The following is a 26,811-nucleotide window of genomic DNA, read 5'->3' as shown; positions in this document are numbered from 1 at the left end:
TAGACTTGAATTTATCGCTGACCCTGCGTATCCCACTAGATGCGGCACGTCGACATGTAGAGATCTGACTTTTGTTCGGGGGGATTCGTCCTGGTCCAATTCTCATATAAATTTTGGTAGCGATCATTACATTCTTATGATTACTGGTGGTGGTGGTAAAACTTTATTTCCCAAAGAAGGGGTCCTGAAGGACACTTGGCTAGGCGCCAGGTGTAGAGGGCACCTCCCACGTCGGCACAGAGAGCCCGAAGCTCTCCGCCGCCTCGCGGGCCTTCTGGACAGCCCGAAGTTGGTCGTGTAGTGAAGCACTTTTTAGCCCTATGTCCCAATGTTCCTTGTTCTTGGCGTAATCGTCACTCGATGCACAACCACACAGCATATGGTTCAAGTCAACACGTTCACTGCAATGTTCACACACATGTTGTCCGTCGTAGTCTGGGTCGATGTGCTTCATGCGCCGGGGGTTGGGGTATGAATTCGTTTGGAGCAAGCGTAGCGTGACTGATTGGCTGCACGTTAATTTCTTATCCGGGAGGGGGAACTCTCGTCTGTTTAGATAAAAGTGTTTAGTGAGCTCGTTGTAAGTGAATAATTGATCCCTGTACTTGATATGTGGGGTAGCGGGGGAAACCGGAGGGACGCGGTCGACGAGTCCTCGCGCCGCCTCGTGTGCGATCTCGTTGAGATCCGCAGGCCGCCCCCTAAGCTGCCCATGTGTGCCGGGAACCAAATGATAGAGTGATCGGTGATATTACTTCCGCCTAAGATTCGTAGCGTCGTCTTGTCTATCCCGCCCTTGGCGAAAGCTCGAGTGGCTGCTCTAGAGTCGTTGTATACAGTTGTGAAGCTCGAGTCTTTGAGCGCTAGTGCTATCGCTGCTTGTTCAGCTACATCTGGCTTCTTAGTGTAAAGCGTGAGTGAGTTGCGCGTTCGCCCGTGTCCGTCGATTACTGCTACCGAGTAGGCGTGCTTTCCCGGTATGTACGCAGCATCCACGAAAGCTGTCTGGTCGGGAAACCTTGTCGCGTCTGCCGCGAGTGCTCTGGCGCGGGCGAGTCTTCTTCCTTGATTGTGGATCGGGTGTACGTTTCTTGGGAAGGGGAGCACTTTAATTGCTTCTCGCATGACTTTAGGTAACTGCAAGACGTTGTCCCTTTCCGCTATGGTGTTCAGGCTGAGCTTGACGAGAATCTCTCTGCCCGCTTTGGTGCCTGATAGGCGTGCGATCTGTGCCGTGTGCTGAGCCTCGATGATTTCGGCAAGGGTATTGTGCACTCCTAGCTGTAAGAGTAGATCAGTGGAGGCATTATCGGGGAGCCCCAACGCTGTCTTGAAAGCTCGTCGTATGTGTACTTCGAGCCTTTTCCGGTGTTCTTTTTTCCAGTTGAGCATCGCAGCCACGTATGTGATGTGACAGAGTACAAACGCGTGGACCATTCTAATGGCGTTGTCCTCGCTCAGTCCCCTGTGCCTATTCATGATGCGCCGAAACATTCGGATCGCGTTCGCAATCTTGATCTTGATGCTGTCCAGCATCACCCAGTTGGAGCCGTTACTTTAGATGATTATTCCTAGGATTCGTATTTTGTCAACCGTATGTATGCGATTTCCGTCCCTGTCGTGTAACTCAATGCATGGAGTGTGGTGTCTGCGCCAGTCGTTGGACGGGCGCCCTGGTCTTGGGGGATGGTAGATGAGTAGCTCGGATTTTCTGGAAGAGCAGCGAAGTCCCATTGGGGTGAGATGGGCTTCAGTAACCGCGATGGCTTCTTGCATGCGAGATTCTAATTCCGCATCACTGCCACCAGTGCTCCAGATGGTGACATCGTCTGCGTATATGGTGTGCTCCAGGTCGGCAATTTCACCCAGTGCGCGAGAGAGCTTTGTCATCGCCAAGTTAAATAAGAAAGGCAAAAGTACCGAGCCTTGCGGTGTTCCCTTATCGCCCAGTTCAAAGATCTCCGAGACGTGCTCGCCTATCCGGAGAGTGGCCGTTCGATCCTCCAGAAACGCCTTGACGTAGCGGTAGAAACGTATTCCGAGATTGTGTTCAGATATGGCTTTGAGAATCGCTTGATGTTGGATGTTGTCAAAAGCTTGCTCCACGTCAAGTCCTAGTAGCGCCTTGGTGTCTCGTGTGGGGCGATCCAGCAGACTTTTCTTGATTCTTAGCATAGCGTCTTGCGTTGAGAGACCCGGCCTATAGCCGATCATATTGTAGGGGAAGTACTCCTTTTCCTCTACGTATTCCGATAGTCGGTTCAGGATGACGTGTTCGGCTAGTTTTCCAAGGCATGACGTTACTGAGATCGGCCTCAGGTTTGGTAGCCCCAGCGGCTTGCCCGGTTTTGGGATGAGGAGCGTGTTGGCATGCTTCCACTCTGCAGGTAGATGGCCGGTTTTCCAGGCTTCGTTGATTTGTTGCGTTAAGAACATGACCGATGTATCGTCTAAATTTCGGAGAGTCCGATTTGTGATACCATCGGGGCCTGCTGCAGAGTCACTGTTGAGGTTGTGAATTGCGAAGCGTGCTTCGCTTTCTGTAAAGTCCGCATCTAGCTCCGAGTTTGGGACACCGTCGTAGTTCTTCCTTTGTAAGCTACGAGATTGCCCCGATTTAAGCGGTAAGTACCGTTTGGCAAGGTCTTCTATAAGTGCTTCGGCAGTACTGCTTTGCTTCACGTGGTGTACTAATTTGCTTAGCCTGATCCGTTGCATAGTTTTGGACTTTGTTCCGTTTTCGTCGAGGAGGTGTTTTATGAGCCTCCACCCACTCCCTTTGCGTATTTGCCCGTTGAGGGAGTTACAGACTTCGTCCCATTGTTGTCGGGAGAGAACCACGCAGTATTCAATGGTCTTGTTGAGTTCGGCGAGTTTCCTTCGTAGTCTTCTGTTGAAACGTTGACCCTTCCACCTGGCTAGTATGGATTGTTTGGCTTCGAGTAGATTCGCTAGCCGACTATCCATTCTCTCTACCTTAACGTCCGTCGTAATCGTTCGTTCCGAGGCTACGATGTCTGCTTTGAGCTGTTTGGTCCAACTAGTTATCGTATGCTTCGTGTTTGCTCCTGTTGAGTTGGATGGCTGCGTCCGTATTGCACGAAATTTGTCCCAATCGATTAGTTTGTACTCCCTTTGCTTCTTTCCCGGGAGCTCTGCATGAATTCGGAGAATATAGTGGTCACTGCCAAGGTCTATGCCCGAGTTGTGCCAGGCACATTTCTCTACGCCCCGGACGAAAGTGAGGTCCGGTGTGGTGTCTCGACATGTGGAAGTGCCACATCTAGTTGGGGTTTCTGGGTCTGTGATCAGCGTGAAGTCGAGATCGGAGGCTGTCGTGTGAAGACGATCTCCCTTGCTAGAGGGATACGCGTAGCCCCACGCCTGGTGTGGGGCGTTAAAATCCCCACCTACGATCAGCGGAATATCTTTGGCGACGCGCGCGATCTTGACCAGTATGCCTCTGAATCCTTGCCTCGTGTCCTTAGGGCTGCTGTACAGATTAGTGAGAAAAATGCTTTGCTTGTTCCCTACGTGGTCATTTGGTATGATCTCGATCGTGAGGTGTTCTAGATAGCAGGCTGTGTTGCGGATTTCATGCCGAATGTACGGGATCTTCTTTCCAATCAGAATAGCGACGCCTCTGCCTTGCTCGTTTCTGTGGGCTTCGGCTTTATATCCCGTAAGGGCCAGTTCAGTTATGAGTGTTTCTCGTAGCAAGATGACGTGTGGCTTCTCGGTTTCTGATTTGACCATCTGCAGGAGGACCGCCTTTTTTGAGGCGATCCCCCTGCAGTTCCATTGCCAGATGCGGAGATTTCGTGTCTTATTTGTCATTGCCATGTTGGCTGTTGTAGCCCCCTTCACTTGCAGTGAAACCGTCATGTGGTGGGCCTTGCGCACCTACGTGTTGTGAACTCATCCTCTCCAGGGACGGTACGACAGTGTTGTTTAGATACATTTCTATTTTCTGAACTCGCGTGCTAAATATGTCCATTTTCTCGTTCATTCGCACCATGCTCTCGTGCATGAGCCTCATGTTCTCGCTCATGGCGCCCATGGCGTCCTTAACGTCTGATCGCACGGCCATTCACGGTTGCGTTACAGCTCGCTTCTTAGGAGGCGGGCATTCTTCGCGTTGTTCTCGCTGTCTCGCAATCTCAACTGGCTGGGGAGTTTCGATGTCGGTTGGTGGTCCGGGAGTGCGCGTTGGCCTACTGCTGTTCGCTTTACGTATTTCAGTTAATTCGAGTGTTAGCTTAGTATAAGCGGCTTTTAGCTCTCTTAGTTCCTGTTCTAACATAGCTATCCGCTCTTTATCTTGGTTGCGGGAGTCATTTTCCTTTGGCGTGGTCGTCGTAGCTCCTCTGACTTTGTCTGCCCACTTGCCGTCACCTCCGTTGTTCTTTCCACCGAAGCGCACCTGTGACTCCTGCTTGTCCTCGCAGGTGTGTGGCTCCTCGATCGAGAGCGTGAGCGGCTGCGTCCCGGCGTCTTCGACGTAGATCGGCCTCGTTCCGCGTGTTGCTTTTCTTCTTCGACTAGCTGTGCCTTCTCTTGTTGCTCCAGTCGTGCTCGTTGTCGTCGTGCGCGTACTACGTATGGAATGAGATAGCGGTTCTTACACACCTTGTCCGCTGTCGCGTGCAAGCCCCCGCACAGCTTGCATTTCGGATCGCACACATGGGATGAGGTGGGGTTAGGAAGTCCACAGCCCCTGCATTCGGTGGAGCCCGGCTCGGGGCAAACGTCCGCACGATGTCCGAGTTTGCCACATACGTAGCACATGTCCACTTGTTTGCGATATAAGGAGCAGGGTACCAGTGTTGGTCCATATCTTACGAAGTTTGGGACGCGAAGTCCATCAAACACAATGATCACTGATCCTGAGTTCTTGATTCTTTTCGCCGCTAGTGCCAAGGGGTTGCGGTCATTCACGATGTTTCTTTCAATCGTCCTGTGATCGTCGGCAGTGTCGATGTATCTGATTACCCCCTTGCAGGTGTCACTTGGGGCAGTTGCGTAAGCGCTGACTGCGTACTCTTTTCCGGCTATTCGGATAGGCCTTACGTCCGCATACTTGTCTGCATTTTCTCGAAAGGGCGTGCTCGCCACCATGATATTCTGCGTAATATTGGGACATATAATGTCCTCCGTGGTCTGCTCTGGATTAAGTTCTACTGCTGCCATGAGGGCTTTACTCACTGAGGTCGGTCCGATCTTTTGTATGTTCAAGCCGCCCTTTGGGCGAAGCACTATCTTGATGTTGTCTTACGGTAGGGGTGGCATGCGTGAGGCTCTAATCACCCGGTTCATAATGTTAGGAGGCGTGCGAGAAGAGCTCACCTGCCCGCCGCTTGTATGTTGTGCTTGCTGTGGCGCAGTTGTTTCGGCGCGTTCCTTCTTCTTCGTTTTCCGGCTGATCACCACTTTCCAGCCCGCCTTGTCCTCTTGCTCATTAGGTATTGCTGAAGTAGTCGGAGTTGCTGGTAACTCCTCCGCATGCAGAGCTATCCATTTCTTCGCTGGAAGTCGCCATTCTCTCCGTCTCTTATGATTACTTTGGTAGTGGCTAATAAAAAGGAGCGCACATTCAGGTACGTGGTTGACCGGGATGCATTTCGGAAACGAAGAATGGAGCGAATCGAAGATAAGAGTGAGTTAAGAGTGAGTTGACCTTAGAACAGTGGACTAGTCAGCTTAAAAGTGACGTTCAGGCGACCACTAAGGAGGTTAAGACCGATATTGACACAGAGCGAATGGATAGTCGCCTGGCCCATTTGTTGGAAGCGAAGCAGACAATGTTAGTGAGATGGAAGGGGCAGAGGTTGAATAGAAGGCTCAGAAAGCGCATAGCAATGGTTAATCGAGAAATTGAATACCATTGTCGGGTACTGTGCAAGCAGCAGTGGGATGAAGTATGTAATTCTATTGATGGTCGCATTAAAAGGGGAGGCGGCTGGAGTTTGCTCAGACATTTACTAGATGAGACAAACACTAAATCTATTCAGAGGTCGGTGATAGGTAAGCTGGTCCATCAGGCGTGTCGGGACTCCACGGAGTTGCTGAAGCTACTAGCTGACCTTCCGTTGGAGACCTGGCACGATACATCTGACGTGGTTTTGGAATATCGTGGGGATAGCGATATGGATGAGGAATTTACTGCAAGTGATATAAGGGTGGCGCTCCAGGATCTCAATGGTCGATCGGCAACAGGGCCGGATGACATCACGAATAAAATTTTATGGAATTTAGATGAGGGGCCCATTGAGTTCCTAACGCGGGAGATAAACAGCCGATGGAAGGAAGGCTCTTTCCCGGAAGAGTGGAAACTTGCAACTACTGTTCTGATACCCAAACCGGGGAAAGTTATAGGGCTTGAAAATCTCAGACGCATTTCCCTGACATCGTGTTTGGGGAAAGCCGCTGAGCATGTCATTTTAAATAGGCTAACGCGCTACGTGAGGGCAATGGGGTCTTTCCGCACTCGATGATAGGATTTCGGCCCGGCCTCTCGACTCAGGATGCTATGATCAGAATTAAGCATCAGCTACTTGATCGGCGGACAAGGGATACTAAGGTACTACTTGGACTTGATGTAGAAAAAGTTTTGGATAATATCCGACATTCTTTCATTCTACGGGTGCTATCGGACTTGAATCTGGGGCAGCGGCTTTTCCATTTTGTCAAGGCTTTCCTTATAGGTAGAAGGAGATGTCTTAGGTTAGGGGAGATCAAGTCGGAAGTCTTTCATTTGGGTTGCCGTGGTACGTACGCCACAGGGATCCGCACTATCGCCTATGTTATTCAATCTTGCGATGTCAAAGTTGGCTAATATACTGGACACTGTCCATGCAGGGTATTGGCTATACTATCTACGCGGATGACGTTACTATATGGTGTGTCGGTGGTAGTGACGGAGAGCTTGAGGCTAGGTTGCAGGAGGTGGTAACACTTACGGAAGACTATTTAAGTCTTATGGGGCTCAAGTGCTCCACTAGAAAGTAGGAGTTGTTGATCTTCAAATCTAAGAAGCTGGGTCGTAGGTCGAAGGATCGGGTACCGGAAGTTGAGACTTGCATTAGAATCCACACTAGGGATGGGTCGTTGATACCGAAAGTTGAGGCTATCAGGGTTCTGGGTTTGGTAGTTGAAGCGAATGGATCGAATAACAGAAGCATTCAGCGTATTACCAAGATGTCGGAGGTGGCTATAAGACTTATCCAAAGGATCTCTAATAGGCATAGGGGTTTAGGCGAAGAGGGTGCGATGCGGCTAGTTGACGTATTTATTATGCGTCATTTCTCGTATGTGGCAGCTATGTTAAATTGGAATAGGGGGGAGAAAGATAAGTTGGAAGCTTTAATTAGAAAAGCCGTTAAGGCGGCGCTGGGTCTGCCTGTGAGTACGTCAAACGATATGTTGTTGCGACTGGGTTTGCATAATACTTTAGACGAAATTGCCGAGGCTCAGCGGACGGCACAGAGAGAGCGGTTGCTAGGTACACCAGCGGGTAGGTATATCTTAGAGTCGGTGGCTGTGTCGCGCGGTGGGGCACGGCTACACGAGTTCAACGTTAACCTCCGGACCAATATCATGGTTCGTCCGTTTCCGCGGAATGTGCACCCTGTGCACAATGTAGGGAGGCGGATGGCGAGAGTTGCGAGAAGCAAAGGATCAGGAGGAGGAGTCTGCGTTCGTTGACGCGGCATGGATTAATGGGAAAGATGGTTACTCGGCGGTGGTGGTAGATGGAAAAGGGAGCGTTCGCCGCTTCAATTTATACAAAGGATCCGGGGGTTGCTGAGCACGTGGCTATTGCTTTAGCACTACTTGATTCAGGAAGGGTCTCGGTGTTTAGTGCTGCGGAACCGGCTTACAGACTGCTGCAGGGTAGGGATATCACTCCGCATACAGTTACTTGGTTTCCGGCGCACATGGGGTCAGTGGAGAGAGCCCCGCGTAATCTCAACGAGGTGGCACACAGGGAGGCACGAGGATTAGTGTGCCGTGCCCTCCCTGGTGGGGCTGTATCTCCCGCTCCTGAGTTCAGGGACCAGATGTTAACCTACAACGAGATCACCAAGCACTATAACTTAGAACGCAGAGCATTCCCCTGACACATTCTAAATTAAATAGGCCACAGGCGGTTACATTGAGGCTTCTGCAGACACGGACGTACCCTAACCCGGTAGTCATGAATAAAATTAATCCGGACTGTGGGGTTTCAGTCTATTGCAGTAAGTGTGGGGGTTTGGTCGATTTAGAACACATGCTCTGGCGCTGCTCGGCGTTGGCCGGTGATGGTTCTCAAGGTGAACGGTGGTGGCAGCGGATGCTGCACTGTGAAGTGCTGGCGGACCAACTCGGGGCTGTCCAGAGGGCCCGTGTGGCGGCAGTCCCCGCGTGGGAGCGGCCCGCATCAGTCCCAGACTGATTCCTCAGGACCCAAATAAAGTTCTTCATACCATACCGAACGGCGCTCTCCCGTTGAGGCACCGCGTGTGGAAAAATTTTGCGAGGGCGCTGCGAGCGAACTGGATTGGGGCGGAGACGCGCTACGCGGCATATTCAATGTACTTTCGCTGCGGGCGCCGAGGCCGATTGCGCATAATACGCTCTGAAAATAGTACTTTATTTCTACTGCAAATTAATGTTTACACCATTTTGCCAAACATATATATTTGAGGCATGGATTATAGAACACGACGTCTCCAATTTTGCTGTCGTTGTCAAGCGCGTCGCCTGCTAGCGAGCGCGCGTTCATTGCGCGGACACTGGCGGACGCCCAGTTTTTCTCGCAGAACGTCTGTGCAGTACATCTTTTTTAATGATTTAGTTGCTTTGGTGCGCTCATGGCTCTTGACGGCCGGTAGCAAACACTGTCTTGTCATGTAGAAACACTGTCATGTCGTCATCCGCAACATGAAGCTACGTAAGAAAATTTTATTCATGTCGTGTCATTTTACGCACGCTTCTTGTTGGTGGAACATTCGTAAGGGACAATGATTGAAGGAAACAAAACTGTCAGCCCTTCCACTGGGGTGGAGATGGAAGGCCAGCGAAGCTGTACCGTGGTGAGAATTATGTATTTCCAACTATGGCTGATGTGATGGTGTAATTGGTTATTTGAAATATCAAAGAACGAGAAATATATATGATCCGGTGGTTTTCATTTATTTAATAACCACAGGGACAATAGCCTTATGGTCGCTACGGTAGACCGCCATATCGGCGCGTTCTTCATAAACACGTTACCAACGCCGCGCGCGTTCGCTGCGAACGCTGGCAAAACGCCGCCGCCGTCGACAGCAGTTGTGCGCGTTGTTTGTGTGACCGCACACAACCGCTGTCGAAACGCTGGCTACGTGAGGGAACTGCTAAACGCCGTTGTCCACACTGTTAGGGGAGAGGTGGGCGACAGCCCAGAGAGAGTCCGGGCACAGGCCGTCAGGGCTGCGCGCATGCGCCGCAGTGGGAGAGCGGGCACGCACACACAAAGTCTAGGGCAACGTTGGTCTAGCTTATCTCTCTTCTCTTTTTATTGCGATAGCAATTATATGGACACTTCAACCGGATTTCTGCCGTCGCCGTCGCCGTCAGGTTCCCTATAGATAAAATCTTCGCCGCGCGCCGTATGCCCGAGCGGAAGCGTGCGGGGACGCGCGCTATTGTCACGTAGTAGTGACGCTCAAGAAAACAGTCGTAAAACTGTGTATAACGAAACTGATTCTTTATTGGGCGAACCTGTGCCCACAAAAGCAAGCTACACTCAAAGCACAACGATAGCGGCGAACACAGTCGGCGATCGTCGAAAATCTCATCAGCGGCGCGACGCGTCGGCTCTTATACCTGAGTCATCGAAGGTTCCAGATTAATCCCTGATGCCCGCGTGTCTTCCAGAAAGTTCTAGACAATTCGCGTCGGCCACACAATCAGATAACATAAGCGTCGGTGAAAACAGGCAACGAAAAGAAGCATCGATTAACGTTCGAGAAACTTCCGATACAGGCGCGTCCTGCGCCGAGCGATAACGTTTAACATTTGTTAGCCGGTGGAAAGCGGCCACCGGTGAAAGATAAACATGTACACGTGTCAATACCCTCCCCTTAAAAAGCATCGTCCCGATGCTACAAATACGAAAGCGAAAACAAAACCACGCGTACAGAAAGGGACAAAAATAACAAAGCAACAAAGGACCTAAGGCCCGGATTCTGAAACGCTCCTTTCCTTACTAAGGACATCTTACACGCTGTAAGGCGACCTGGCGTCAATTCTGCAACGTCCCTTACTAAGGGGCACTAAGTTAGGGCCTCCTTGGTGCTTCCTCACGCTTAGGAAGCCGGCATGCTACCTTCATGCTTCCTAACCGCGCTCCTCTACCTGAACGTATGCTTCTCCGCAGGACTTTGCACGCGGTACGCTCGGCTTGGATAGGTGCCGTGCGCAGCCAACGCCGCGGCAGCCAGCTGCCGTGTATTGACGTCCAGTTTGGCTCCGCAGACAGCGCTTTGTGCCATTTCTTTTGTGATTCCGTTTTTCTGTGAAAAGTGAGCGGCGAGAATGACGGCCTTGCGATATTTATCCGAAGACGATAGCTTCGAAAGTTATGCAAGGTTTCTTCGGCGTGCAAGTGAACTTCTTTACGGGACTGTGTACAAGCCTCCGCCGTTGACTCCAGTCTGGCATGTGATTGACAGGCATTATCCACTGGAACACTACAACGAAGTGGAGTTTCTAGCCCGGTATCGTTTTTCCAAGGGAGCTGTTGCAACCATAATGACAGAGCTGCAACTGCTTTGTAACACTGACAACAGAGGAGCGCCACTACCTGCTCTGTTGAAGGTCCTCATCGCACTGCGTTTTTACGGAACGGGTGCCATGCAAACTGTTGTAGGGGACCTTGTGTGTGTATCCCAACCCTCTATATGTCGATGCATTTGAGATAAGACACAGCTGATATGCCTACGTCTGTATCCCAAGTACGTTCGGCTGCCAAACGCCAGTGAAGCGAGGTCAGTCATGACTAGGTTCTATGCCATTGGAGGATTCCCCGGGGTTACTGGGTGCATAGATTGTACTTATATACCCATTAAAAGCCCCGGTGTAGACGACGCAGAAGAGACGGAGGAAGAACGAGCCGCACGCCTCGAGAAGCGTCGTAAGTACGAAGTGGCCAGGCGAGTGGATTCACATGAGGATAGCACCCGAAACGTGTTCAAGTCACTGGACGACAACCCCTTATCCTCCCGCCTCACCGACCATCGGGCCGTCTTTGTGGCAATTGAGAAACAACAAGTTGAAGAATTTCACAATAAATACGTTACCATTTAATAATGTCTAGTCTTTAATATAACCATAGAGAGGTAACAACCAAACCTAAACATTCAGACGTACGAAGCTAAATGAAAAAGACGTAACCGTAGAGAGAACCAAGCTAAACAATAAGATTAACCGTACCTCTAGCTACGCACACCCAGCCATAACTGAGTTAAGCCACAGCCAATTTTTCTTTCTCCGTGAAATAAGTTTTGCCCGGCATGGCAAATACACACACACACACACACACACACGGAACAAAACGCAGGCCAAAAAGCAACAGAAAGCGACGCCTGACCAACCGAACTGTCAGATGCTGCCAAATTTGCTAGGTTGAGCTTCCTTTCCTGCCATGTGCATCATTTTTTAGCTATTTTTACATCATTGACAAAAGAAATGGTATTTATGCCCTTATATAGAAGCAGAAATGAAATTCTAACAGCGCCGGAAGTTTACTTTGGCAATTCATTAGAAATATTTTGCATATTTTCGTAAGTAATCTCAAAACCAGAAGCCTGTAACGTTCCACTTCCTTTGGTGAGGCGTAAAGTCCCTAGATTTTATGCAAAAAAATATATCTAGGGACTTTAGTGAGGCGCTCCTTCCGCAGGGAAGGTAAAAGGAAGCTTTTAGAATTCGCGATGGCCTTCTGAGGGCGCCTAACGTTTAGGTAGCATGAAGGACTCCTTGCGTAAGGTAGGGAAACGGTCTAAGGTTAGGAGCATTTCTGAATCCGGGCCTAAGTTCCTCAGCGGGCGTAGAAAGGCTTAAGACGCACCACGTGGATGACTTCAGGTCGTGCGCGGCGCCGCTGTGATTGCGAAATACCGTCCGGCACGACCTCATAGTCCAGTGCGCCAATACGTCGGATGATCTTATATGGTCCGAAATAGCGACGTAAGAGTTTCTCGCTAAGTCCTCGTCGGCGTATCGGAGTCCAGACCCAAACACGGTCTCCGGGCTGGTACTCGACGTAGCGTCGTCGAAGATTGTAGTGTCGGCTGTCGGTTCTCTGCTGGTTCTTAATGCGCAGGCGGGCGAGCTGTCGACCTTCTTCGGCACGCTGCAAATAAGTGGCAACGTCGAGATTTTCTTCGTCAGCGACGTCCGGTAGCATGGCGTCAATCGTCGTTGCCGGTTTCCTTCCGTAGACCAGGTTGAACGGCGCCATGTGCGTCGTTTCTTGCACTGCCGTGTTGTATGCGAAGGTCACGTACGGAAGGATGGCATCCCAAGTCTTGTGTTCGACGTCGACGTACATTGCCAGCATGTCGGCGATGGTCTTATTTAGGCGCTCGGTGAGGCTATTCGTCTGCGGGTGGTAGGCGGTGGTCCGGCGATGGCTTGTCTGGCTGTAGCGCAGGATGGCTTGAGTTAGTTCAGCCGTGAAGGCCGTACCTCTGTCGGTGATGAGGACTTCTGGGGCACCGTGACGCAGGAGGATGTTCTCAACGAAGAATCGGGCTACCTCGGCGGCACTGCCTTTGGGCAAGGCTTTTGTTTCGGCGTTGCGGGTGAGGTAGTCCGTGGCTACGACGATCCATTTATTGCCGGACGTCGACGTCGGAAAAGGCCCCAGTAAGTCCATCCCGGTCTGCTGGAACGGTCGGCGAGGTGGCTCGATCGGCTGTAGAAGTCCGGCTGGCCTTGTCGGCGGTGTTTTGCGTCGCTGACAGTCTCGGCATGTCCTTACGTAATGGGCGACGTCGGCAGAGAGGCGAGGCCAGTAGTATTTTTCTTGTATCCTCGCGGCGCTCAGCCGTCACTAACTTCAGCAAAGGCCGTATTTCTCCTCAAGAGAACGAAGAAGAAGTCGACTAGTGTGGGCGCGTTGACATCGGCTCCGGCTTTCATCAATGTTGTCGAGTGGTTCTCCATGCGGAACCGGGTGATTATGCTTTAATCGACGCGGCAAGTCAAGAGGCCTCTGCCGATACCGGAGTTTCGTCGTTTAAAGGACTTTTCGACGTTCTGTGAGTGTTTGAACCACGGCGAGGAGACGCGGGTAGGCTTAGGCCTACCCCACTCCCGCACATGCACCCCAGGATGGATGTGGAAGAAGAGGAGAACTCTCAAGAAGAGGCAAGCGACCCGGGATGGAAGGTGGCGTATGGTCGCCGGCCCGGCAGGCGCAGGAAAGAATATTATTCGGCTCAAGACGGTGGAACTACACATGGCAGGCGGAGGGACGGCGGCCACACCGCCGCACCGCGCGACGCGATATGACGTGACACCGCTGATTCAAGGCTCCCTCGACTTCCGAGCGACACCTTTCGCATCATTGTCAGACCGAGGGACGGCCTGAATGTAAACAAGGTCAGCAGAATACGCTTTGAGCAAGCCTTGGCCATGGCGGCAGCTTTGGCTCCGGCCGAAATTGAAGAGGACACAATGTGTCCCAATGGAGTTCAGAACATTTTTGTGGTTTGCACACCGCACGAGAAAAACGCGGACGCGTACGCCAGAGTGCAGCAAATCAGGCTCGGCGAAGGCACGTTTGGGGTGGCGGCGTACCTTGCCCCACCCGAGAATACGTGTAAGGGTGTCATAAAAGGAGTCGACGTGGAAGTCAGCGAAGCTAAACTCAGAGCGAGAATTGTAAATCATCGGAACCCGAGTGCATTGGAGGCCAGGCGGATCAAGAACACCACGGCGGTGGTGGTGCTTTTCGAGGGCATGAAAGTGCCCAACTACGTGGCATGCGGCGCGAGCATCTTTCGCTGCACGCTCTACCGACGCCACATGGAAGTCTGCTACGAGTGTGGAGGACTGGGACACCGTGCTGACGTGTGTCCCAACCCGGGAAACAAGTGGTGTCGCTCCTGCGGCAAACGATCGCCGGAGGAAGATCACCGGTGCGATCCGAAGTGCACGCTGTGCGGTGGCCCGCACCCCACGGCGGCCAAGGAGTGCACGGAGAAATTTCAAGTTCCCTATATTGTCAGAAGACGACGGCGGCAGCGGCGCCGACGCACCGAGCAGCTGCAGCTGGGGACCGACATCAACACGGCGGGCGGTAGGAGCCGCTCGCGTACACCGGCTGTGCGGGAGCGCAGCACCGAGCGAAGCCGCTCTCGCACGCCAGCGGTGCGAAAGCGCGGCTCAACCGGGCACCGCTCTCGATCCAGAGGGCGCTCGGTGTCCAGCGTGAGGATACAGGAGGAGCCTACCTGGGCGGATCGTGTCAAAGGGAAGACGAAGAAGGAGCAGCAGAGACTCACGGAGGTAACGCGGTCGACTTCGCTAGAGCATGGTAGTAGGTCGCACGTGGAAGCATTACTGAAGGAAGTTAAGGAGCTTAGAGAGGAGGTACGTCGACTCAAAGCCGCCAAGGCAAATCCCAAGCCCGGTGAAATAGAGGCGAGCAACCAGACGCCACAGGTAACCGAACAGATACCCCGCGTAGGAATCAGTAAAGCAAAGCGTAAGGCCCCCCTTCCTGAGGAGGATCAAGAGAGCGACTTGGAAACGTCTGAGGGAGAGGCTCAGCAAAGAAAGATGTTGGAGGAACTACTCAGGATAAGTAGAGAAAATCAGGAAAGCGTAAAGCTCTTGCTGCAAAGAGTAACGGTACTAGAGGAAAAGGCGGCGATTAGGGCCAAAGCCAAGGTCCGAGCGCAAAGCAAGGCAGTGAATCACTCCGAGGATGCTCCGGACGCGGAGCAAGCCATGGTACTGTAGCATCATGGCGGGCGATCACAAAGATCTGATAATCTGGCAGTGGAACTGCGCCAGTTTTCAAAGGCGCAAGGCTCCACTACGACAGTTTTTAACGAATCAGGTGGAAAAGCCGCAGATTTTATTATTACAAGAGACACTATGTGATGTCCCTACCCTTTCTGGCTTCAAAACTGTGTCGGTCAGGAACGAGGGAGGAAGAGGATTAGCCACGATGATCAAAAAAAATTTACCCTTTATTGAGCATCAAATTCATTCTAGACGGGGTAAGATGGAGGCCCTTTTCGTGGAGGTTATACCGCACGGTTGGCTTAAGCAGAGCGTCTTTGTGCTTAATGTTTATAGCCCACCGTCAGACCAGAGACAGACGTTTAAGTCTCTGCTAATGAAGGCGACGTCGATAGCCAAGCACTCTCCCCTGATAGTTGCCGGGGACTTTAACGCCCCTCATAGTGCATGGGGCTACGTCAGACAGACGGTAAAAGGAAAGAATCTGGTGAGGATCCTGGATGATCTCGCGTTTACAGTAATCACGGACCCAGGGTTCCCCACTAGGCTGGGCACGTCGGTTGCGCGAGACACAACACCTGATTTGGCATGTGTAAGAAACGTAGGTAACATCACGTGGGTCAATAAGCAGGAAAACCTGGGCAGTGACCACTTCATAGCGGCAGTAACCTTAAGTGTGGACGCCCGACCTACCAGGGTATTTCGAGTGACGGACTGGAATGTGTTTAGAAAAATTAGGAAGGAGCGAACGAACACATTTTCCTCATTTGGCGAGGCTATTGACTCGCTCACGGAAGACGTAGAGAGGGCTACTGCAATAGTAAAGACGCAAGCGGAAGTCCCAAGAATGGACCCGCACTTAGCGCACCTGCTGGAGGCCAAATCCTCGATTCTGATGAGGTGGAAAACACAACGGCTAAACCGCAGGCTGAGGAAAAAGGTTGCGGAGCTTAATAGAGAGATCGAAAGATATTGCACGGAACTCAATAGGTTACAATGGGACGAGGTCTGTGCGGCAGTAGACGGATCCATGCGCTCAGGAGGGAAGTGGAACCTCCTCAAGCACCTCCTGGGTGACGCGCAGGCTAAGGGGAATCAAAGGCAAACACTTAGTAAAGTCATACACAGGCACAAACAGGAGGGTGGTACTGAACAGTCGCTTTTGAATGCCGTCGCGGATAGATACCTCCCCATAGGGCCGACGCAGGAAGAAGATTATCCGCAGATCGAGTGTGCGACGGTGGACGAGCTGGACGCGCCCTTCACAGAATCGGAGATCAGGGCGGTGCTCCACAATTTGAATAGCAGATCGGCTCCGGGTCCGGATAAGGTTTCTAACAGGCTATTACGTAACCTGGACGATAGGACAGTGCAACTACTAACTAAGGAGGTTAACAAGGTATGGGAGGCAGGAGAGGTACCCGACGGATGGAAGGAGGCATCGGTGATACTCATCCCAAAACCTGGAAAGCCCCTTAATTTGGACAACATGAGACCGATATCACTGACCTCGTGCATAGGCAAGGTAGCGGAGCACGCCATTTTGAACAGGGTTTCTGGGTACATAGAGCGCATGGACCTCTTCCCACATAATATGGTGGGTTTTCGGCCCGGCCTATCGACGCAGGAGGTTATGCTGATGCTGAAGAAGCAAATCTTTGATAGCGGCACTCGGGACGTGAGAGGGATTCTCGCCCTGGATCTCACTAAGGCGTTTGACACAGTATTACATCGATACATACTGCAGGCCACGGCCGGGACAGGCCTGGGAGTCAAATTCCAGGCCTTTGTCAGGTCCTTTCTCATGAATAGAACCGCTACTATTGAAGTGGGGCAGATTCGGTCGAGCGTGTATGAACTGGGGGCTCGAGGTACCCCCCAGGGATCAGTCATCTCGCCACTGCTCTTCAATATAGTCATGAAGGGTCTTTCAGAAAGGCTGGGCGGCCTCCCGGGCATAGGTCACGCTCTGTACGCAGATGACATCACTATCTGGTGCCCAGGGGGCTCCCTAGCAGAAATGGAGCAAGCTCTACAAGCGGCCTTGGACGAGACAGAGGCTTACCTCGCGGACACAGGTCTCAAGCTGTCTCCGAGTAAGTCGGAGCTGTTACTCTACAGACCGGCGAGGCAAGGGGTTAGGGGTCTGACACCGCTCGACCAGCTACCCGTGGCATTATACGCGAATAATGGGCAGAAGATTCCTAGAGTCGACTCAGTCAAGATCCTAGGCCTGCTCATAGATTCGAGGGGCTGTAATGCCACAACAATTACCCACGTTACAGCCAAGACGGAGAACATGTTGAGGTTAATCGCTAGGGTGTCCAACCGAAAGAAGGGGTTAGGTAAGGACAACCTCCTTCGGATGTACCATGCATTTCTGATGAGCCATATTAACTATGTGGCGTCAGCTCTAGTGTGGTCGAAATCGGAAAAGACCAAGTTAAATACCCTCATGCGCAAGAGCATCAAGAAAGTGCTAGGCTTGCCGATTGCCACGAGCTCCGACAGGCTAGATCAACTCGGAATGCACAATAACATAGACGAGATCATAGAGGCACAGGTCACTGCCCAGGTGGTCAGGCTGTCGTCGACCAAGGCTGGCAGGCGAATCCTTGACGAGGTTGGCATGGCTCCTAGGATAATGGAGGAACGGCGGATAACACTGACACGGGAAACGAGAGAGACCTACATGGTGGGGCCCTTCCCGCGAAATGTACATCCACATCATAACGAGGGTAGACGTAAAGCCCGTGCACGAGCCATCTTGAAGAGAGTTAGGGATGACATAGACTCTTCGCTCTTTGTCGATGCGGCGCAATACGGCAACAGGAGAATGTTCGCGTTGTCGGTTATAGACGGGCGGGGAGTGCTTCGCTCATCCGCCTCAGTAAGGGCGGCCACCCCGGGTATAGCAGAGCAAATCGCAGTTGCGCTGGCCTTGTGTGACCCAGAGCATTTCTACATTTACACCGACTCGAGAGACGCAATCAGAGCATTCGAATCGGGTAACCTCGCACGAGAGGCGGCCTCTATTCTAGAGAAGAGGGTTTGCCCCGCTTCTCATTATATTACGTGGTTCCCCGCACACATGGGGACGAACGGGAGGTGGCCCACGACCGTGCGCGAGAACTCACGCGCCGCGACGGTCTGGAGGCTCCGGAGGGGCAGGAAGGGACTCAGCAGAACGATCCACTTCTCACATTTAATGAAATTACTAAACATTACCAACTTGGCAGGAGAGCTTTTCCTCTTCCTCACCCGAAGCTCAGCAGAGGTCAGTCAGCTACTCTAAGAATGTTGCAGACGGGATCTTTCCCGTCGCGGGGCTTCCTTAGTAGGATATACTCAGACGTGGACCCTGGTTGTCCCGACTGTAATGAACCCTTTTGCTCTATGGCTCACATGCTCTGGCGATGTCCCGCGTTACCTAACGACCTACTCTCCAGCGAAGCCGAATGGGAGGAGGCCATCAGAAGCACGGTACTCCGAAAGCAAGTCCAGGCTATCCAGAGGGCCCAGGAAAGGGCGGAGCGTCATGGCGTTCTGTCCTCTACGTGGGCGCGGCCAGCGGTTACAACGGCCTCCCGTTAGGGGGTCCTGACAGTAGCTCCTCAGGATCAAATAAAGTTCGTTGTCTGTCTGTCTGTCCTCAAGCTCTTCGTATCCTCCGCCAGGCACCACACTCTAAAGAAAGCATGATCTCCCTGACATGGATCCCGGCCCACGCGGGCACTGTCCACCCACACCTCCCCAACCTCAACGAGGTCACCTACTCCATTGCGCGGGACTGGTCAACCGCGCCGGAGACACTGGAGACGAGTTGGACACGAGGGACAGTCTGACTACTTACAACGATCTCGTTAAGGCATTTTACCTTAGTCGCCGAACCTTCCCCCCACCTCACCCCAAGTTCAGCCGGGCACAGGCTACCACCCTGCGTCTGCTACAAACAAATACGTACCCTTCAGCCGCCCGCCTCCACCTTATATTCCCCGAAGTTTACAATACCCCCAACTGCCAGTGCTGTGGCACTCACCCGGCTACGCTTCCGCATATGCTGTGGGAGTGCCCAGCACAGTACACACACATTAACACCACGACCCTCTCGTCGAGGTTGCGTGACGCCCTCGACGACCAAACCTGGGCGACCCAGCACGCCCGTGAGGCGGCGGCGAGGCAAGCCCTCGACGTCCCCTCATGGGAGGCTTAGGCCCGGCCATCTGAAAGTGCTGGTTCCGCAATAAATGTTTATTCCTCCTCCTCCTCGCGAGCGTGCGGGAAAAACCGAGGTGTCCAGCCGTTGGGTCGTCATGGGGAGCTTGCAGAACCTCTGGACGCAATGCTGCGGGTACCACGAGGAGGTAGTTGGCTCGGAGAGGCGAGAAGTTCTTCTTTAGGAGAATGTCGTTTTGCAAGAAAAACGACGCCAATCCTCGCCTGAACACCTTCGGCACAATGATGGTCTTGCCTTCCAGGTAGTCTACAAGGCTCTCTAGTTCCGGGTCGGCTCGCTGTTGTTCGGCGAATTCATCGGCACTGATGGGTCCTAAGAAAGTGTCGTCATCCTGGTCGTCTTGTGGCGGCGGTTCGACGGGGGCGCGAGACAAGCAGTCGGCGTCAGAGTGCTTTTGCCCGGACTTGTAAACGACGGTGATGTCGAATGCTTGAAGTCTTAGACTCCATCGTGCGAGGCGACCTGAAGGATCCTTCAAGTTAGCCAGCCAACACAAGGCGTGGTGGTCGCTCACAACTTTAAAGGGCCTGCCATAGAGGTAGGGACGAAACTTTGATGTAGCCCAAATGATGGCGAGGCACTCCTTTTCTGTTGTGGAATAATTTGCTTCCGCCTTCGATAGCGACCGGCTAGCGTAACTTACAACCCTTTCTAGTCCGTCAGTCCTCTGCACAAGCACGGCGCCGAGTCCTACGCTGCTTGCGTCGGTGTGGACTTCGGTATCGGCATTTTCGTCGAAATGCGCAAGTATTGGCGGCGATTGCAGGCGTCGCTTCAATTCTTCAAATGCTTCGACTTGCGGCGTCTCCCACTTGAACTCGACGTCGGCCTTCGTGAGATACGTCAGTGGCTCAGCGATCCGTGAAAAATCCTTGACGAAGCGCCTGTAATAGGCGCACAGTCCAAGAAATCTACGCACTGCCTTCTTGTCAGCGGGCGGAGGAAAGTTGGAGATGGCCGCAGTTTTCTGAGGGTCGGGGCGCACTCCAGACTTGTTGATGACGTGGCCTAAAAACAAGAGCTCCTCATATGCGAAGCGGCACTTTTCTGGCTTTAACGTGAGTCCGGAGGTTTTGATTGCTTGAAGAACTGTTTCAAGGCGCCGCAGGTGTTCTTCGAAGCTTGAGGCAAACACAACGGCGTCGTCAAATAGACGAGGCAAGTCTGCCACTTCAAGCCTGCCAGTACTGTATCCATGACACGTTGGAAAGTCGCAGGTGCGGAGCAAAGACCAAACGACATGACCTTAAACTCGAACAGTCCGTCTGGTGTTATAAACGCAGTCTTCTCCCGGTCCCTCTCGTCGACTTCGATTTGCCAGTAGCCGGTTTTGAGGTCCATCGACGAAAAATACTTTGCGTTGTAGAGTCGATCCAAGGCGTCGTCAATCCGTGGGAGGGGGTATACGTCCTTCTTCGTGATCTTGTTGAGGCGACGATAGTCGACGCAGAAACGTAGGGTTCCATCCTTCTTCACTAACACCACGGGGGACGCCCACGGACTCTTGGACGGCTGGATGATGTCGTCGCGTAGCATTTCGTCGACTTGGTGCCTTATGGCTTCAGGTTCGCGCGCCGAAACTCGGTACGGGCTCTGACGGAGTGGGCGGACATTTTCGTCGGTGATGATGCGGTGCTTGGCGACAGGGGTTTGCCGAACTTTTGACGACGACGAGAAGCAGTCCTTGTATTCCAGGAGCAGAGCTTTTAGTTGTTCTTTCTTATGCCTGGGAAGGTTCTGATTGACGTCGAAAGTTGGCTCAGCTATTATAGTCGTCGTTGCAGGTGCACTGGAATCCGTGAAGGCGAAAGCACTGCTGGCTTGTACTATTTCGTCGATGTAGGCGACCGTGGTGCCTTTGTTATTGTGCTTGTATTCAGGGCTGAAGTTAGTGAGCATCACCCTTGCTTTCCCTGCACGTAGCTCAGCTATGCCTCTAGCGACGCAAATTTCACGGTCGAGCAGTAGGTGATGATCGCCCTCGATGATGCCCTCCATGTCTGCAGGCACTTCGGTACCGACGGAAATCATTACGCTGGAGCGAGGCGGAACGGTTACTTGTTCTTCAAGCACATTCAAGGCATGGTAACATATGCTTGTATCCGGTGGTAGCGCGTTGTGCGTTGAAAGAGTTATCGACTTGGATCTTAAGTCGATGACTGCACCGTATTGGTTTAGAAAGTCCATGCTTAGGATGACATCCCTGGAGCAGTGCTGCAGGATTACGAAGCTCGCCGGGTAAGTGCGGTTGTTTACCGTGACTCGGGCTGTGCAGATTCCAGCCGGCGTTATTAGGTGGCCTCCCGCTGTCCGGATATCAGGTCCTTGCCAGGCCGTCTTCACCTTCTTTAACTTGGCGGCGAACGCGCCACTGAAGACGGAATAGTCGGCGCCAGTGTCGACGAGAGCGGTGACGTTATGACCATCGATGAGCACGTCTAAGTCGGTAGACCGTCGCCTAGCATTACAGTTAAGTCGTGGCGTCGGATCACGGCTGCGTCGGCTTGCTCCGCTGCTGCTACGTCGCGTCGACCGGTCTTCTTGCGGCGGCGAAGTGCTGTCAAGGCTGTCGTCGTTGTCGTCGTCGGCGGAGAATCTTCGGCATTGCGTCGTACAGCAACCGCACCTCCATCGGTTGCTGCCTTTAGTTTCCCCGGTAAGGGCTGGGAGATCGGCCCCGGGTGGGACCGGTGTACTGACGGCGATGCGGCGAGATGTAGCGGCCTGGTGACGGCGAGCGTGAGGGTCGTCGGTGTTGCCACTGGGCTCCGGCGAGGTAGTCGGCAATGTCGCGCGGTCGTTCACCCCGCACTGGACGCGGCGCGTTGACGGCGAACCCTCGTAGGCCCATCTCGCGGTATGGGCATCGGCGGTAGACATGGCCGGCTTCCCCGCAGTGATAGCAGAGCGGGCGGTGGTCGGGGGAGCGCCAAATGTCCGTCTTCCTCTGGTAGCTGCGCTGGGCGACGGGCGCGCGTGTTGGCGGCGGCGATGGTGGACGTCGGAACTGCGGCGTTACGGGGCCCTGGCGCGAGCGCGGAGGGGGGCCTTGACGACGGGCGACGGCGGCGTAGGTCAACGCTTCCGGTCAACGAACTAGCACCTCCACCAGATGTCACGTAGTAGTGACGCTCAAGAAAACAGTCGTAAAACTGTGTATAACGAAACTGATTCTTTATTGGGCGAACCTGTGCCCACAAAAGCAAGCTACACTCAAAGCACAACGATAGCGGCGAACACAGTCGGCGGTCGTCGAAAATCTCATCAGCGGCACGACGCGTCGGCTCTTATACCTGAGTCATCGAAGGTTCCAGAATAATCCCTGGTACGCGCGTGTCTTCCAGAAAGTTCTAGACAAGTCGCGTCGGCCACACAATCAGATAACATAAGCGTCGGTGAAAACAGGCAACGAAAAGAAGCATCGATTAACGTTCGAGAAACTTCCGATACAGGTGCGTCCTGCGCCGAGCGATAACGTTTAACATTTGTTAGCCGGTGGAAAGCGGCCACCGGTGAAAGATAAACATGTATACGTGTCACTATCACGGAGAGCGAACGCACTCAATCTCCCACGCGCAAGCAAGGAAACGGGAAGCCAGCGCCGGAGGGAGCTGGCTGGGGGGGGGGGGGGCACTCAGCCAGCAACCGCGCTCGTCGCTCGCTCGCACCGTCGCTTATCTCCACACGGCTCTGACCTTAATGCGCCGTGCATTCGCCGCTCAGTTTCCGTTGAAGCGATAGACCGCACGTACAGGTGCCCACAAAATAACTCGGAACGCCGGATCGGCGGCCGCTCGTCGGCGAAGTACACCCGCGGAAAAATACAGCCACGGTCTGCGCGTGCGCGGCATCCCTAGCCAGCAAGCCTCGCTCCCTAGTGCATCTAGATAAGCGTTGCCTTGCGTCGAAAAACTTGCGGTTTGTCCCTCTTAGCGCTGCGACAACATATCTGGGAGGAGGGGAAGGGGGGGGGGGGTGCGATCGAGACCTGTAGGCTACAGCGTGCTGGCGCACTATGCAGCGTAATCTCTTAACGCACGCGTAATCCTTGTGACGTATTCTCGTCGGAATCTGCATTCATTCTAAAAGATAATCATGCTTTCTGGATAGCTTGGGTGGATGGAATTCATGAGCGTTTATAACTGAGTGGTGACCAGTGAGTTCGCCATGCTCTACTTTTAATTATACCTAATGTCTTGCGTATCTGAGTTAATTATTTCGCCTAAAGAAACTTTGAATTCATAGCTTATCTTTGATGTGGGCGAGCGCCACGGCTCGACTGTAGTAGCACTGTGGCGCACTTATCAACCTGATTATCGTGTAGCGCGATGTATTTTAGTCTTTGTTCAATTATATTCCGAGACGCATTGACTACTAGGGAATAAGATCAGAACTTTGACTGCAACATGACGGCTCCTTTAACAAGGATGACTGTGAGCAGTAATAAAAGTTTCTAAAATGACATCAGACGGCGTATTCCAACACGCCAATTTCATGCACAGGAATTACTTTTATGCATGCGGCACTATAATAAAGGTATATGATGATACATATAATGATTCGTCATTATTCTTAGTTACTTAGTAATTCACTTTATCACGCTTTAATACAGGTGTCGTACGATCTCCGTGTATTGGTCTTGTTAATTACCCTAATTACTTTTCTTTGGTCGTTGGGACACTTAAATTGCTCTTAATTGCTTTTAGCTACTTGGTGCTTAATTCAATTTTACATGCTTTATTGAACGGTAGAGGTGTAGAACGCCGCCTACTGATTTTTGCTACCGCAATTGTTGTCGACGATGGACACATTCCGTGACTAATGAGCCCGTTAAGCCTTTCGCTTTAAAAGGCGCCAGTGCCCATTGACGTGCACGCACGAGCGCTTATTCTCCATCGCGTGCACACGCGCGCACGCAGCGTTTTAGAGAGCGCATCCACACCTCTGATAACGCTAAAAGGCACCCAACGCTATTCTTTTGGAGCAAGGCAACACCTATTTAGATGCACTAGGGAGCGAGGCGAGCTTGCTAGGGAGACCGCGCATGCGCAGAGCCTGGCACTACTTCTTCACCGGCGCGCTCCGCCGACGAGCGGCCACCGGTCCGGCGTTCCGAGTTATTTTGTGGGCACCTGTACCTTCGCCCGCTGCTTGCTGCCAGCGTTTTGACAGTCGTTGTCTGCAGTCATTCCGTGTGATCTATTCATGTTTGTTTGTGCGCGCTCACACCACGCTTGTTCATTCAGTTAGTAATGGTCGGGCCACATTTTCCAACGCACGCTACACATGCAATGCTGCCCGGATCGGCAGTGCAGAGCTACAGGTGTGTCCCTTCGCACGCGCTGCCCACGGGAAGCGCTTCTCATGAACACCACCGTTTCACAGGCGCCTTCTCCTGGTCATCGAGTCTCTCTTCATGTCGGTCAACTTACGGCGCAGCACACCTGCTTACTTAATCAGCTCATGTTTACTACAATTCATATTGCTACCAAAGCCGCTCACCTTACTTCGTATGGCATTGCTGTGTTGCTATCGCATTCATTGCTTCGCCCTTAGGGCGAAACTGTGACATTTTCTTTACCTCCTGCTCCCCACATTCAGCGTTTTCACCGGCGTTTCCTGCCGTTGCGTCTCTCGGCGTCGTTGCATCAACGGCGCCGGAGAGGTCACCCAGCCACATGAGACGCACGCAAACAGCGCCAGTCCAGCGTCGCACAATGTGACCAGACAGATTTAACCAGAAGCAGTGTGCAATGTCATTCAAGTGAACTATGAGTAATGTTCCCGATTAAGGTTTTTAAGCCCTGTTTATAGTTCTGCGGCACACACACACACACACGCACACACATTCACGGCAGCGCGCTCGAAGGTACGAGCGGCTGCTTTCTCAGACGGCGCCGCCTCGCCGACGAGACACTGGCGCCGCATGGTGGCACGCACGCGAAATGGTTGCTGCGGAAGTCGCTTGCAAAAGTTGCCAGCAGCGCGGCTGCAGCCATGCGCTGATTGGTCGGCGCCAAGTCGGCGCTCATCGATCCGCTTCCGGCGGCGGCGCCGGCGCCGAGATTTCTGGTGTGCCTTGAGTACGACGTTTCGGCTTGGCGCCTCCCTCAGCGTCGACGCTGAGCGGCGCCGGGTCACGAAACGCCAGGAAACGCCGGGAAAACGCCGAATGTGGTCGGGCCTTTAGTCGCGAAACGTTTTGGTAGGGTCGCGCGCGCGGCCGTGCGGCCCCGTCTCGGGGAAACCCCCCCCCCCCCCAAAAAAAAAAAAGAAAAGCGCTCGCACGCGCTGGCAAGTGCCTGCAAGTGCAAGCTCGTGCTGTGTACCTCGTTGAAACTTCACTGGTAGCTCGACGTCGGTGAGGTACCGAAAACGTGCGTAGCGTAAGACTGCAACTCCACTTTTAACAGAAAGCGGTGAGCGCTTCGTCCATACTGCACAGCGAACCACGTAGTTGCCGCCTTGCATTGATGGCTGTAATAGCAAATTTATCGATAAACCCCTGCGTTACACTTGGACGGCACTTAAAAACACGTTGCTGACGAAGACTTCTTGCTGCGTCGGTCCTCGCTTGCTGGTAGTGGCAGCGTGTGCCCGACTTCACGTACTCGTTCAAGGCGCGGTAACACTGGGTCGATACGAGACCGACAAGACGCGCACGCGTACGATTGGCCGACCATTCAGCACTGTGTCGCTGAGACCATTTTATCATACCAGGCCTACAAGACGTAACCGACGAGCGCGAGTTGTCGTACTGCGATGGGCTTTCTTGTCGACGGCACCGATAAAATCAGCGTGCCGACCATCATTCGACCGAACCCCGCGCGATCGGCCGTCGAACCGATAACGCGATAGCCGCAACGGCTTCGTTAGTATATATAAATAATCGCGTTCAAAGTTAGTCAAAACATGCCTACGAAGTTGAAATGCACAAGATTCGACCCTCTTAATCCGTGCACATAAGTTTGAGCCAATGTTGATCCTGTTCAGCGGAGGTTAGGCCTGGCGCCGTCGAGTTCGCGCACCCGCTACCGGCGGACCTGTACTGAAAAGTAAGCAAGTTAGGATGAAGGAAACTGCTTTTATAGTTCAATTCTAACCTTAGCGATTTGAAATAAACTACCCTTCGCTTCGATCGCCGCGTACACAATAAGCTGCAAGCGGGGACACAGCGCTGTGCCCAACGCCTGTGCCAACATCTGTACGTCACCGTTCCCGTAGGCTGCCGGTCGTATTCGCAACGTAGATGGGTGGGTTTTTACGTGTTGGCATGCTGACACATTTCTTAATTCCTGAGATGTAGTACTCTTTATCTCTGCGTCAAACCCGAAACAAGAGACTGTACATTTGGTACAGCAGCATAAACAGCCGCCTCGCTCAGTTATATACCAACGGTGTCAGCGATGGCATCCGCGTTTTTGCAGGAGAACAACACGGCTTTAAATGAGCGCTTATGCAAGCACAGTTTGCTCTAAAAATGCTTTATGACACATGCAAACTAACTATCGCGAAGTTGAAGAAAAGCGAGAATCACTAAAAAATTTAATTAATTTTCCCCATGTTTG

Source organism: Dermacentor silvarum, chromosome 4 (genome assembly GCF_013339745.2).
Source record: "Dermacentor silvarum isolate Dsil-2018 chromosome 4, BIME_Dsil_1.4, whole genome shotgun sequence".
In the NCBI taxonomy this organism is placed as follows: domain Eukaryota; kingdom Metazoa; phylum Arthropoda; class Arachnida; order Ixodida; family Ixodidae; genus Dermacentor; species Dermacentor silvarum.
The sequence above is the reverse complement of the archived record's forward strand: the minus strand, read 5'-3'. Positions refer to the sequence as shown.